This window comes from Adiantum capillus-veneris, chromosome 9 (assembly GCF_014529385.1).
Source record: "Adiantum capillus-veneris isolate H3 chromosome 9, ASM1452938v2, whole genome shotgun sequence".
Lineage (NCBI taxonomy): Eukaryota > Viridiplantae > Streptophyta > Polypodiopsida > Polypodiales > Pteridaceae > Adiantum > Adiantum capillus-veneris.
Genome location: NC_140939.1, coordinates 6,716,837 through 6,728,898, shown reverse-complemented (window position 1 = coordinate 6,728,898; position 12,062 = coordinate 6,716,837). Strand labels below are relative to the sequence as shown.

The 12,062-nt window shown below is 40.4% G+C and overlaps 1 pseudogene; it reads right to left on the bottom strand.

The window, feature by feature from the left end:
* Nucleotides 1-786: 786 nt before the first annotated feature.
* LOC147450084 (uncharacterized) lies at nucleotides 787-6,298 on the bottom strand (annotated as a pseudogene).
* Nucleotides 6,299-12,062: the final 5,764 nt, after the last annotated feature.

Genomic DNA, 12,062 nt, shown 5'->3' with positions numbered 1-12,062 from the left:
ATGCTGCCTTCGGTGCATGATCCACCGGGTCAAATGCATGAAAGAGCATTAATATAATAGTGGGTAGCGTGTAAAGAAACGTTAGAGTTGTTTTGCTAAGGTAAATGACAAGCAATGCACTTCTTTTCATTGCATTTGGGTTTCGCACCCCTTCACCCAAAATTGTGCCGCCACATCAACAAACATCACTATGCTCAGTGCATAAGACCAAAGAAGAGCATAGAGATTATCCAACACCAAAGAAGAGCATAAAGAACATCCAACACAAACTATAGACTACACACGCTAGTTTCTCCATGATTGCCTCCTTTGAAGCAAAGCCCATTGCATGCACCATCCAAAGTGTATCTGTGTAAGAGGTAGCCATGTATCATGTCTTGTTCAATCTACATAGGATTGAAGAAAATAAATTGTCTAGACACTTTGAAGCAAGGCCCATTGCATGCACCATCCAAAGTGTATCTGTGTAAGAGGTAGCCATGTATCATGTCTCGTAGGAAAATAAATTGTCAAGACAATTTGATACTAAAACCAGTTGTGCAAGCGAATAGATTCAAAGTGTTTTACTTATTTATATGCATCACAATGCTCAACATATCAGCCTCATTTGAAGAATCTATTGTCACTAGTTCTACTCGAACTCTTGGGTGCGAAACGACGTCTTTTTCATAGGCAACACCCAAAACAAAAGAGAAGGTCACACATTAATTGTGTTTTAGAACATGCAAGCAAATTAACACCATCAACAACAAAGCTTACTCTCTTTAAGAACTCCCATCCGAGCGGCTAGCCTATGGTTGCCATCCCAAGTATACAACATTTTTTCGCACAGAGGTCGCCCCAACAAGTGTCTTTGATTTCGGTCTCAAACTCCTCCTTAGCCACTCGCCACAAGGGATCCCATATCTGCATGATATCGTCGTCTACGTCGATGGACGGATGGCCCGGTGCATCAAGAGAGCATATGAAGCACCCTTTGGACTCATAATATCCCTCCAACAGGAATGTGTCGACTAATGGTTGCAGCAGCTTGGGGTCCCAACTAACTTGTCTTGCTTTCTCTAGCTTTACCAAACGGTAAAGAGGAACCCAAGGCAATGGAGTTTCATGCTCTACCTGCATTTTTCAAATTATGTTAAAGCCCAAACTTTGCAACAGTTATTGCTTCTTTAAACTCAAATGCCATTATGTACCTTCAAATTTCCAAGATGTTTTGATAACATATCTTGGCTAACTGTAACATCTTCGTTAATTGGAAATTCACCTCCAGCATTTCCCCCTATTGTCATGTATGTCTCCATTTCTTTGTCACCGATCTCCTCGTCATAGTTGTCAACATTTGCTACAAAACCAGACGATGATCCTTCCTACACTTTTGCTTTTCCTTTTACTATTTTTTTAGATTTTTCGAATGTCACAATAGGTAGAGATGGCATAGCACTAACTACTCTGCTCTTGGATAGAGACGCATTAACATATGGAGATATTTCTTGTGATTCTTTCCTTGTTGTCTTGGTAACTCGCTAATAAACAAAAAATACAGTAGTGATCATTCAATAAATAAACTTACAGTAGACATTTAACAATTTATACTCAAAGAGAAGCCAAGTCAAAGACTTTATCAAGATGAATCCAAAAATACCAGATCGCTTTTAGGCCACTCAATAAGACTTTTTTTTGCCTTCTTCAAGGTAGTCAATTCTTTGTTCGTGGAAGGAACATGAGGGAGAGGAGCATCCTTGCCATCACATACTTCTAACACTGCAACAGAGAAGCAACCAGATGGCAATCTGCTCCCATGAAGCTTAGCCAAGTTTGAAGTCTTGGTCTATTGTACAAATACTCTGATTTGCAGAAAAGAAGTGGAATTTTTATCTTTTTTTCTCTCTCTTTCGCTCTCTCCCTCTCTCTTCGTCTTCAATCCCACTCCCTCTCTTTTCCCTTTTTCCTCTATTTGTCTCTCTTCTTCTTTCCCTACTCTCTCTCTCTCTCTCTCTCTCTCTCTCTCTCTCTCTCTCTCTCTATGTATCTCTCTCTTTCCCTATCATTAACTATTTCTATCTCTTCTTCTTTCCCTACTACCTCTCTCTCTCTCTCTCTCTCTCTCTCTCTCTCTCTCTCTCTATGTATGTATCTCTCTCTTTCCCTATCATTAACTATTTCTATCTCTCCGTACCCACCTATCACTCGCTCTCTCTTTTCCTCACTCAACCAACTACTCCCACCCTCCCTTCCTCCATCTCTAGCTCTATTTTCCTCTCTATCCCTCTTTTCTCTCACCCTTGCTCAATCCTTCAACCCCCTATCTCTCTCCCCCTTCTACTCCCTCTTTTTCTTTGTCTCTCCCTTGCTCTCTACTTCAACCCCTCTCTATCTCTCTTGTTCCCTATTACAACCCCCTCTTTTTCTATGTCTCTCAAACTTGCTCACTCCTTCAACCCCTTATCTCTCTATCTCCCTCCCACCCTCCCTCTTTATCTCCCTCCCATCCTCTGCTCTCTCTCTCTCTCACACACATGATTTTATGTTTCTCTCTTCCTCTCTCACTTGATTTTATGTTTCCTTCTTCCTTTGTCTCTTGCAAATTCTCTCTATCTCTCTCTAGCGTTTATCTTGACCAAGCACTAGCACCCACTCCTTGGATGCGCGCGTGCGAGAGAGAGAGAGAGAGAGAGAGAGAGAGAGAGAGAGAGAGAGAGAAATGAAATGCTATATGAACGACTTTAGAAAGCCAAAATGACCTATGAGACTGCAGAGTTACAACATGGTGGAATCTAGTACGGTTTTTGGGTACAAACGATAAAAGGTGGGGTGTTGGAAAAAATATCAAAAATTCCTACCTACTAGATGGTAAGTGTTTTTTTTTTTGGGGGGGGGGGGAGGGGGGGGGGGGGGGGGGGGGGGGGAGGAGCTCATACAATATCTGATACAAAGGCTGATACAGGGTTGAGACAGAAGTGATACAAGGGTAGATACAAGAGTGAGCATGATCTACAATCCTCATCAAGATCACAGGAAGTCCATCATCGATCGACGGATCTCATCAATCTTCTCCATGGTCAGTGATCTGATCAGGCATCGTGCCTATCGGGTCAGGGTGACCCATATCCCTTGACGTTCTCTGGTCCTCATACCCCATGACTCTAGAAAGCGGTCCAAAACCCTCTCTGAACAAGCAACGGAAGTGACCTCGTGTCTCATAGTAAATTGGGCAATGGCATACATAGTGCAACTCTATCTCAGTCTCCATATGACATAGGGGACATGTTCTAGCCTTTGCTGACACTTTGATGTATCTGCCAGTCTCCACCCGAAGTTGGTGTGAAGATGTGCGTATCTGGCCAATAGCACACCCTATCCCGTGATATATGTGGGTGTCCATGTATATGGGCCTTTCCACAAAACCATCCTCAGTAAGCTGGAGAAGATGCTTCCTATAGAAATCCATCTTCGTTCCCAAATCTTATGTCGGCTAAATCCAAGTCCTCCTAGTATCGAGCTGAGCCATGTCCTGGGCGAATGAGCCTGGTGATCTCAGACTGTGTAAGAGTCAGAGAGGGGTTATTCGGAAGGGGGGTCGTCTATCCATATTGAATCCATGTAGCTCAAACCATGATGTCATCTCTCCATCCCAGCATGTCGTGTCTCCTTGCAAAGATAACTATCGAGGGGACTCAAGTGTTAAGCGGGCATATCTGTCTCTAGGAAGGTCCCACAAATGGTGTATAAAGGAGACTGATCTGGTAAGCACCTCAACTACTATGAGGGGGCAGCTAGCTCTGCTCAAATAATGTCAGATGGTACTAAAGCCTTCGCTCTCCATCCTCTCTCTCTCTCTCTCTCTCTCTCTCTCTCTCTCTCTCTCTCTCCAACAAAAAAACGCAGCCGTTTTTTGACCTAGTAGACAACAGTTCACTGTTTTGATCATAACTTCTTCATCCAAACTCCGATTAGGGTGATCTATAGCCTCAATTGAAGACCACGAGACCCTCTATACATTGATGTAAATACAAAAAATTCAGAGTTATGGAAGGTGTTTCTGTAGCAGCATTTCCAAAGTGAACAGGTTCAAGATATTTGACTCTCATCTCTTATTTTACATACAATGTCTTCCGGCACTCGCAAGGGTTCTTCTTCTTCAACAAGGTCCACAACCATTGTGGAAAATGATCCAAAATCTCCTAAGTGTGGAGATAGCAACACAACCACCCAACCAACGACATCAAAAACCATGATCATGGCATACTTGGTATCATTGCAAGAGACCATAAACAAACAAGGCGAAGATTTATGAGCACTTGCAATGGAGTATGGCACACTAAGGGTACTTGTGGTTGAGAATGAGAATCTCAAGAGGACACATGAGATGCAAACAACACGTTGATGAAACTTGAAGCGGAAGTCAAGGAATGTAAACGCTCTCTTGTGGACTTGAATGCTTTGAAGGAGCACACGAGCAAAGTAGAGCATGACCATGTATTGAAAGAGGAGAAATTTGACACCATGAGCCGGGATGTATGCGACCTAAAAAATGTATGCACAAAAAAGTTTTGGGCTGATGTATGTGGTAACAATGTGGTTCATAATTCCTCACTCATGTAAGCTATGGTTCAAACAAAGAATGTTGAGAATATGGATGTGGAGGAGTTGAAGGAACGGGAGCGACGTTCCAAGAACATTGTTATTCGTGGAATTTCCGAAAAGAAGTTAGAGACACCTCCTTCTCTTGCCATTATTATCGAAGATTTCTTCAAAACCCACTTTGGCATGTCCGGAATTATGGTCTATGGAGCACATAGAGTGGGGAAGCAAGGAGCTCCTCGCTCGGGAGAACGGCCAATTGTATGCACCATGTTGCAGGAGACCAAACAAAATATTATCCTTGATAATAGTTGAATCTATTTGAGAGATACACAATGTTTTGTATGTGAAGATCGCACTATTAAGGAACAAAATATGCATCCCAAGGCATATAAATCGGTAGAAATAAAATCTTGTTTGAATATGAATATGGATTGGACTACCTTATGTAAGATTGGATTAGAATTCGTTACAATGATTTTTGTTGGGATGTTGGACAAGTGCATTGGGATTCCTTACTATTTGTTTTGTGGTAAACAATGGCTGTTAGGATATCATTTGATTGCTTTAGCAGAGGGTAGGAGGATTCCAATGATAGTATAACCGACTTTTGATGTTTCGTGAATAATTATTTTCTAATTGTTAGGTGTAGATGACTACTCTTATTTTAGGGAACTGTGGTTTGAAATTTTCCTTCCTACTCACCCTTTAGATATATACTACGAGAAGCTTAGTACAACATGTTGTCAGCCATTTTTCTTTTAATGCTCCCTCTAGTTTCACCTTAGGTCATTGAATCCCTAACTGCCTACTCTCAAGCCCAACAATGAACCATCATTCTATCATGATGTACTTGTTAGATAGATGTTTTTGAATGCTCCCTCTAGTTTCACCTTGGTTCATTGAATCCTTAATTGCCTTCTCTCTAGCTAAACACTAAACCGTCATGCTATCGTGATGTACTTGTTAGATGTGTGTACTTGTAAAAACATATTTTGACGTCAAAGGGTGGGGTTCACTTTGAGTTGACACTAGGTTTCCATGTGCAAGGTGGAGTCACATTAAGCAGTTGTTCACTTGGGTTCACATGTGTTCTACAAGGATTTTACGTTGTTCTTGGTCTAAACTGGATCGCTTAGAGTTCACTTTGGTCCTAATCTTGGATCAAATCAAGGGTAAATAGTGTGAGAACTGCTCACATTCAAACCCTTATTATGTGTAAATAGGGTCCCCCGTTTGTAGGAACTACCCTTGTCCTCACATTACCCCTACATGCAACGTACAAAGCATATGCATGTTATGCAATGCTTTTTCATCTGGATCATGTGAATATGGGGGCTTGCACTAGAGCCTCCTCAAGTGCTTTGGAATCCTTGATTCTAACATGCATCTTAACCTTAGGAATTAATCCATGGTTGAACCTGTGTACTAGCTACAAGGAGTCTAAACCCTCTAGCTTGAGGATAACATCTCTATAATGTGAGATATATTCAAACAATTTCTTATGATAATGCATAGAGCACTTATCCCATGCAGTCTAATATTTATCCTTCTCATTAGTGGGAATTTTTTTTTCTAACACATCCTTGAAGGCAGTTTATGTGCGTGATACGATGCCCTTCTCCTTGAGCAACATTCCCCATTTATAGGCTTTACCTTCTAGTGTCAATTGTATTGCCTTGATTGCATTCGGAGTCTGACGAGGATCGTGTACCATGCCAATTAATCAAAACAATATTTATCGTATATCGGTTGCGTTTTTTCTCCTCCCTATGGTCAAAGATTGGTGGTTTTGTGTTTCTCAACAACTCATCCACCTCTTTGAGAGTGAAGATAAAAAAACATGTCTAGATTGGAGCCTTGTTGTGGCACACCAAGGATTGGATTTTCAGGCCTAGAGCCCAAAAAAATTATAGGCTACTTACTTGTAGGGCCCTTGGCATGCTATTGCATGTATTACACTTCCAAAATCATACAATTTAGTGACATTCTCATTCAAACGTGAAAATTTCATTTCCAAAAAAAACATGCGTGATTGCAATGCTATAAATTCATGAAGATCAAGAAGCTATATTTATCATCCGTGCCAATCGTCATGAAAAATGTCCATGAGAGTATCCAATTGCTATGTAATAGTAGGCCTAATGGACACATATTGTTCCAAATCAAAAGTATGATGTATGTCTATGTCTAAATCCATGGTGTAGTGCTATGTAAAGAAGATAAAAATGAATACCTTTTTTAAAACACCGCCTTGCAAAGCTTTTCCAAATTGATGTGGTGATTGTGGATGAGCAATTACAACTAGGGATGTTGTTGGCTGCACCAAATCAAAGCCCAAAAACCAAGATAACTTGTCGAAAACAATGTCGATGCCAATGCTGACTTCAGAAGTCCTCCAAATCACCTCTTCATATAGCAATTAGAAGCTATTATAGCCTCAATTGCCCAAAGTTGAAGCTTTGGTAAAATTAAACTCCAAAAGATGGGAAAGACAAGGCCTTGCCTTGATTATGTTCAAGCTTGTTGTCCAAAATTGAAGCCCGTCTTGACTACTTTAGACCTTACTTTAATGGAAATCTCCTTTCTTGATTGTCAGCATGCGTGCTTTGCTTGATAATTTTTAAAATTACTATTCAAAACTCCTTGTTAGACCCAAAATTTCTTTTTGGAGAATATGTGAAGCTTGAGGGATGGCCATTTTCTTGATTTCACTACGGGGGAACTGGCCTTGACAAATTTAAACAAGAAAAAAAATAAGAGGGTATGTTGGCCCTTGAGTATGAACTCAAGACCACCAAAGGGCAACAGATGCTGGCTACACACAGAAGCTAGAGAGAGAGAGAGATACAATGTGAAACAAATCTCCTCTTGCGTTTCGTGCTAGCATGTGGGTAAATATTTATTTCTACAACCCTCTTCCTCACCATAGATTGTGTGGATCTACAAACACTATCTTCCTTGTTGTAGCCTGGACCTTCAACAAACCATTGAGCCTCTTCTCATCCATTCCCTCACCGCATTGAGTGCTCCTATTGACTTCCCAAGGGTCAATGGGTAACTCTCCAAAGGTCAAGATTGGCTCCATAGAATGTGGGAAATTTATGCTGATTGGGATGACATTTGGACTCTTTTGTAACTCATCTACCATATGTGCTAGGCCATGTGCCCTTACATGCTTACATTCTTATTGGAATGCTTATTGTACAAGAGATGGTTCTCACACAAGCTATAGATGTTAGGTCAAAGGCCATAAAACCAACAAACCTCCCCTTAGACTTTGGACTAAACTAGTGACCAACTACAAAGAGCTCAACTATTATGGAGATCAAACCACATAGGTTATAATGACTCTTTGGAGTATGGTGCCATGAAGGCTTAAGACATTGATGGAGCAAAAGACGCCCTGCACACACTCACACACCCAGAAAACTCAACACAACTATAGGAACCCTCCTTTCTCCCACACATAGAGAGATTAAAGTGACAATATTTTACTTCAAAATTTCTCTCTCAGCCTCAACACTCACGGCACCCTGAGTGATGTGTCAATTTGAAGCCTTTTCACACTATTTTTGGATCTTTTTAGCCCTAGTTTTGGCCAATTTTGACCCCGAACGGGCATTTTCCATGGGAAAAATACCAAATGGACTCCAGAATCCACAAAATTTTGTAGTCTTGGTCCTTGATACCCAAATCTCATTTCCATATGCTCACATACCATTTTTGACTACTTCTAGGGCAGATCACGCATCGCTACATATTAGGTGCCGCAAATAGACAGTTATCTCATGGGTCAAACTTCTCGGGCGGGATGAGAGTGCCCACACTTTTCACTTGCATTATTTAAATTCTAAGAGGATCAAACACATTCCCTAGATACAAAATAAGCCACTCAAGACCACATCCAAAGCTTCGAGACCCTGTCCAAACACGTGCATGTGCTTGAGCGTCGGCACGCAACATGACTATTTGACATATATACATCGTTCACCATACTTGAACCCAAATATCACATTATAAAACCTTCAAAATGCATGTAAACACCTCTTTATATACACATTTACATGCATATACCCACTACTATGTACATACAAAAAGTGGTTTATCAACGCCTCCCCTCAAACATGAGTCTCCTGGGACCAAGTTGTCCACCACAGGCAGAGCTGTCCAAAAAGATGACTTGGAAATCGGGGCTCACCCATATTTTTCCTACAAGTTTCCATTGGCACTACCAAGTGATGTAGGGAGCAAGGATTGGGATAGTTCCGACCTAACACACTCTTCTTCTGATGTAGCAATTATGACAACCAATAGTGCTGGGAAACAATTCATAGACATGGATTGAGCTTCAAAATACATAGTGGACATGAATTAAGCTTCAATATAATTGGAAAATGATCCTCCATACACATGAATTAAGCTTCAAAAACCAAACAAACCTTGACTAATGTTGGGTGACCCGGAAGCCAAACAGTCTTTTCTACAAAAAATTGTCCTAGCATGTCTGCAGGTACTTAGAAGCTCTTGATCAGATTGCCATATAACTGGAAAAAAATGACGAATTTTAGTTCTTTATCCTATTTAATTCCTCGGTTGTATTGTGTGCAAAATATGAAATAGCAAGTGATAAATTTTTAAATACCATTGTGAAAGAAGTCTTAGTAGAACACATTGATTTGCTCATATTTTGATATGCTTGAATAGTGCTTGCTATATCTATAGGATATTTCTGTGAAAGATATGCTAAGGGAATATGCTTCAACTATTCTTTTGATTATGATGGTTGGTTATTGATACACCTAAAGATAAACTTCCCATTATAGACTTGAAGAATGTGCAATAAGGGAAAGCATTTGTGTTCAAATGGAGCTCAATATTAGAAGCCCTATGAATGGTACCCACTTGCCGCGTTGCTTTTTGCCATGTGATACCATTTGTTGGTTGCAATGCTTGAAGGAATTGCTGTGAGAGGGGAGATCAAAGGACTATCCTTGCCTAACAATAAACAGCTCCTTGTAAATCTCTTTGTTGATGACTCCCTTCTCTTCTTCAAGGGTTGCCCCAAGATAGTTAGAAAGGCTTTGGAGATTATGCAAACATTCACCTTAGCCTCTGGGTTGAGATGCAATATTAAAAAATCAAGATTGATCTCATTGTCAAAAAACAACTCTTTTGATCCATCTTTGTTGCCCGGAGAGATAGTGTCAAAAGGTAAGATCTTTCAACACCTTTGGCGCTCCACTGGGGGTTGAGGTAACACACAAGCAAAGATTCCAACGGAGCAAGATGCGAAGATGGGATTATGTGATGCTTCCCTTCCCAAGCATGGTGAAAGTGATCAATTCATTTATGCTCCCATACATTGCCTTCACTAATCTACTCTTTAAGCTAGCCAAGTGCAATTGGAAGGAGTTTTTGAAACCAATGAAAATATTCCTTGGAAAGTTAACACCAAAGACATGTTGCCTTGGTAGTGGGATGTCATGAGATTAGTGGAGCAAGGAGTCTTAGGTACTATCAACCTTGCTATCCATGCAGAGGCCCATTGTGCCACTTTTCTTACGACAATCTTTGAGCAAGACCAGGCATGGAATATTATGAAAAGGGACATGATTGGGAAGGCAAAACTATTCTCTCACGGTGGCCATTGGATTGGCCATGGGGTGCACGACAAGGTGCTTGCCCCTTGGTGGTCCAACCTAAAACCGAGAGGAACAACGAGCAAGCAAGTACAACAAAAGTTCACTAGAGCATCAAAGGCACTGGAGTGGGGAGATCTAACCATGTACTTTCAAAATTCCATCATCCACAGGTGCCGTTGACTCTCTAAAGCAAGAAATATACCTTTGAACTCTTTCTGGAGAGATAAGTCTAGAAAGATGAACAACAAAGGACACAGACATCCGACCTATTTTTGGAACAACAATAATGGAAGATGGAAAGTTATAGATTGATTGGCTTCCCAATTCCATCTAAGTGGGACAAAAAGACTGCTAGCAATCAGAGTTCTAGAAGGGATGGACTACTATTGTATGTCGGTGTGGGAATCCAAGTTTGAGTGGAAAGCCTAAGAGCAGACACTTTTGACTCATTGGTTCTCCCCTCTCAACAAGCATTAGGGAAAATAGTGGACAGAGGCAAAAAGGGTGGCATTAGCAAATAACATCTGGATTCCACAATGGCCAATGCAAATGAAATTCTTTGTTGGGAAGGTAGTATGGGGGCCTTTGGCAACAGGAGTAAAGATTCATACCAAGGGGATTGGCTCAGATAGATGGTCAAGTTGAAAAATGGCTCGTGAGGACCTCCCTCACGTGTTCAAGGATTGTCCTATTAGTAGCCTAGCATGGAAAGTCTGCAAGTGGATTCAAAGGACATGGAGAATACGTTTCTTCAAGAATGACCTATTCCTTGGAGGGATGGTGATGAAAAGCCAAGATCTTTTGGTATGCACACAAGTCGTCAAATTTTGATACTTTAAGGAAATCTGGAAGTCTAGGAATTGTAGGGTGTTTGAGAATGCTCTTGTAATTTCTAGCTTCACCGGGAGATCATCTTGGAAAGCAAGAAATTGATTGTCTCCACATTGGTAAAAGGAAGGCCTCAAACAAATGGTATCGGGCCATCAACGGCGTTTTGATGGGCTAGAACTGACCTAATGATGGGTAGTTGGTTTCCTCTTTGTAAAGCCTGGTAGCTGACCATTGTAATCTGAAAACCCTCAAGGCTCAATGCAAGCTTGAGGTGTCTCTATAAAATTTTTCTAGTGTATATATTACCTCCACTCACTAATGTGAGTTTGGGGAAAAAAAGAGAATGTTACCCAGAAAGACTCCAAAAGCATGCTTATTATGTTAAACAAAAGCTATTCCTAATTCCCTACATTATGACCTCTTTAGAATTATTCACGGTCTAAATGGTCTAGTAAATCTTTGTATTTAAATTTCATGTAGGGATTAAATTTATAAAAACATTTGCATAATATACTCCCATTTGGACAACTGAATTGTGCCATATTGATGGCTAATAACATCCTATTTTTGAGCTATATGTCATATAGATAAAGTAAGCTTTGTTGAGCATCGATAACTAGAAGGTGTATGCGTATAAAATATATATCTACATATTTGTATCTATGTGGGTATGTGAATGTATACAGGTACATATGTATCCATTCACATACCTACACAAACACACACACATATATCTATATGTATATATATACAGATATGTATATAATAATACATACATACATATATATGTACAATTTTGTACTTTTTTGCATTTAAGGAAATTCCAACATATTTTTAAGGTATTAAGGCTTGCCTTTCTTCTATTTTTGTCTCTCATGCCGAATTCAATCTGAGTGCTAGCGCTCACTGGATTTACTCGCAAGAAAAAGAGATAGAGAGAGAAAGAAGGAGATGGAGAGGGAACGAGATGGAAAGGGTGAGAGAGCGTACCTTCAAAGGCTCAAT